This window comes from Misgurnus anguillicaudatus, chromosome 24 (assembly GCF_027580225.2).
Source record: "Misgurnus anguillicaudatus chromosome 24, ASM2758022v2, whole genome shotgun sequence".
NCBI lineage: Eukaryota > Metazoa > Chordata > Actinopteri > Cypriniformes > Cobitidae > Misgurnus > Misgurnus anguillicaudatus.
In genome coordinates, this window is record NC_073360.2 from 109635 (window position 1) to 113318 (window position 3684).

Below are 3684 nucleotides of genomic sequence, written 5' to 3' on the forward strand. Positions count from 1 at the left end.
TGTTCAGGACGTGCAAATCCAAAATCGGTCTTAACCCACCGTCTTTCTTGGGTAATATGAAATAGCATAGCAAGCATCATCAGCGGAAAGAGTGCGGGGCTGGTCTGGGAGAAAGGACAGCGTGGTTGGTTGAAGGAAGTTGAAGTGTTCGTTTGTGCTGAAAAGATCGCTGGTAGTGTCTGCGGGCTGAGTCGTTGCAAGAGGAGATAACAGTGGGCGAGTGTTGGAGACCTGCAAGAAAGAGAACATCGTTAGAGAGAACAAAGGGGTGAGCATTGGAATCATTGAAGCCGTTTTGAACATTGGATTACCGCTGTGTGTGGACAACAGTCTGGGCGAATTGCACTCACTGTGTTGATGATATTGGAAGCCTCCTAGAGAAGGGAGAAACGACGATCGAGACAACAGAGCCGTGAGTAATCTCAGATGTGTGTATATGACGACTGCACAACATTAAAGGAGTGTGTGTTTTGCTTTCTTAGCGGCCCCACCGAGTGTGAAACGGGTGGGCGAGCCGGGAGTCGAGTGTATTGATCAGAGACAACAGAGCCGTGAGTAATCTCAGATATGTGTATCCTTGAAAGTGGTAGTCATGTTTGCTGTTACTGGTGAGACAGAAAGCTCTCTTTGAAAAGATAACATTTTAAAGATCTTTACTTGTGTTCAGAAGATGAACAAAAGTCTTAAGGGTTTGGAACGACTTGATGGTGAGTAAATGACGACTGGTGGTATTCAGCCTATCTGCCCTTAATGTTGAAATGCCACTAATTTGGTTTCCATAATACTTCACATGATGATTTACTATGGACAAATTTTTTTAAATAAGCTACGATTTGACCATACTTCTCTCTTTTTTTTTTAGAATTGAGCCTCTATGGTGTGATGTTTGGTCAGCCGTCTCTTGTACTATGAAGAACTGCAATGGAAGAAGAGACAGTGCTTGATTCGGCAGGTGAACTGCACCTATTTTGTAAGACCAGATTTAATTTTAGAATATTTATCAAGAATAAATGTTTCATTTTTCATCTTTTATTTGTATTCATAATTCTAGCTGGGTGGGTGGCATGACATTAAACTATTAATAAACAACAAAAACACTGTAATAATACATCCTTCCCCCAACACTTTTTTTGCAAAGTCATTACTCATTATCATAGTAAGTAGTGTGCTGTCCCTTTCCCCTTAAAGCAAATGTGGTCTCAAGACTCATCCAATGCCATGTGTAAATAGGGCCTATGTTACATGAGATTGGAATGACAAAGTAAATTTCAGGATTTTATTCTTGACATTCATGTACTTGCATATAGTTACTTTGGCATTATGTAATTATGTGTCCTTAGAAATTTATCAAACTAAATTTGGTTAGCATTATCCCAGCTAGAAATAAAAAGTTCTAAGAACGTTCCCTGAAAGTTCCCAATGTTCCCAAAAACATTCTGCCAACGTTAAAAGTGTCCAGTTTTTTTTTAAGTTCTAGGAACGTTTCTGTTGTCTGAACGTTAGAGTAATGTTACATTTTACCATTTTTAAACGTTATGACAATGTCATGTTTTAATGTTCACACAATGTTTAAAACAACAGCTGTTTATTATATTTACTTGTTTAATTGTTATGTAAATGATAGAGCAACATTGCATTTTATTATTTTAGAAAACATTATTTCTGAATGTTCAGTTAATAAACTCAATTGACTTACTAGGTTTAGATGTTGATGTTTTGTTTCATTTTAAGTCACCCTTATTGTAATTAGTGTTTGTTTTAGTTGGACACTTGACACTTGACTTTTTGCTTGCTAGTTTTTTCCTGGTTGTGTTAACTTTGTGTAAATGCACCACATTTGTTATGAAAAGTTAATAGTGTAATTCTGTGGTGCTTGGTACATACTGGTAAAGATCATCGCCTAATTAATTTACTAATCAAAAGTTTATTTTCTGTCAAAAATGTAAATGAGATCCAGTGCTTTCACAGCAGTTTGTCATTAAGGAGTTTTAGAAACTTTGGACAAAATAGCCGCTGTATAATTGGGATGCACCAACATCAAGAATCAGAGTATGAATCTCAATCATGGTGACAATTAAATGAAAAACTTCATGCTGCAATGCATGCTGGGTATTAACAAATTACAAATCTCATTCAGGACTCCCAGCATGCACTGCAGCATGGATAAATAAGGATTTATTTTACGATTTTATTTGTCACCATGGTTGAGATTCATAGTCTGATTCTTGATGTTTGTGCATCCCAATTATATAACGGATATTTTTGTCCAAAGTTTCTAAAACTCCTTAATGACAAACTGCTGTGAAAGAGGTGGATCACATTTGCATTATTGACAGAAAATAAACTTTTGATTAGTAAATGAATTAGGTGATGATCTTTACCATTATGTACCAACAACCACAGAATTACACTGTTAACTTTGCATGTTCATAACAAATGTGGTACATTAACACAAAGTTAACACAACCAGGGAAAAAAATTAGCAAGCAAAAAGTCAAGTGTCAAGAGTCCAACTAAACCAAACACTAATCACAATAAGGGTGACTTAAAATGAAACAAAACATCAACATCTAAACCTAATAAGTGAATTGTGTTTTCTACAGCAATATATTTACTGAACATTCAGAAATAATGTTTTATAAAATAATAAAATGCAATATTTCTCTATCATTTACATAAAAATTAAACAAGTCAATATAATAAACAGCGGTAGTTTTAAACATTGTGTGAACATTAAAACATGACATTGTCATAACGTTTAAAAATGGTAAAATGTAACATTTCTATAACGTTCAGACAACAGAAACGTTCCTAGAACTTAAAAAACTGGACATTTTAAACGTTGGCAGAATGTTTTTGGGGACATTGGGAACTTTCAGGGAACGTTCTTAGAACTTTTTATTTCTAGCTGGGATAACACATTGTTTCTTTTTCAGATGGTGGAGCAACTTTTTCAAGAGGAAATTGTTGACATTGTCACAGAGGATGATGGTGTGGTCGTGGTGCCAGAGATCTATTGTCCTTTGTCAGACCAAAAGCCTTTGATATCACCATTGAATGTCCAGGGGCCCGTTTCAGAAAGGTGGTTAAGTGAAAACTCTGAGTTTACTATCTCAGAGTAAATCAACTCAGAGTTCAAGTTTAAACTCAGAGTTGGTTGAACCTCCTTATTGAAACGGGCCCCAGGAGTTATACCAACAGACACTCTATGTCATCCAAAGACTGTGTTCCATTTAAATTGTAAAAGTCATTTTCAGGTTTGAAAGATGCAGAAGTTGGTTCACAGATGTACTTTTCCTTTAAAACTATTTCCCACCTGTAATCACAATGGAGACACATCTCTGAGTGCTGGGCTTCCCCTCTTATTGTGTTCGGATTCATATGCATCTGCAGGGTTATTCATGCCAACACTTTATAGCGTTGTGCTGGTAATTTATCTTTATATATCATGCCTTCTCACTGCGTCTGTCAGCCTGTGCTTTACATATCTGAGAGTCAACGCAGCTAAACATGAAGGACAAATGAATGCAAGACATTATGCATGTTATATATCGGCATATGGATGATTAGATTAAAAACTGCTTTCTGTTTGTGTGTTTAAACATCAAGACATAGAAAATGTACTGTCTTCCATTTTCTGTTGTGTAATAAATCATAGGAAAATCATTTTAAACCATTCAACCA

The 3684-nt window shown here is 35.9% G+C and overlaps 1 long non-coding RNA gene across 2 annotated transcripts; it reads left to right on the forward strand.

The window, feature by feature from the left end:
• The first annotated feature begins 839 nt into the window (after positions 1-839).
• LOC141361519 (uncharacterized) lies at positions 840-3367 on the forward strand. 2 transcript variants are annotated; one of them, XR_012367646.1, is made up of 2 exons: positions 840-952; positions 2937-3367. It is a non-coding gene; the product is annotated as an uncharacterized lncRNA (long non-coding RNA). The 2 variants fall into 2 exon arrangements; XR_012367647.1 differs by having other exon boundaries at positions 845-970.
• The last annotated feature ends 317 nt before the right edge of the window (positions 3368-3684 follow it).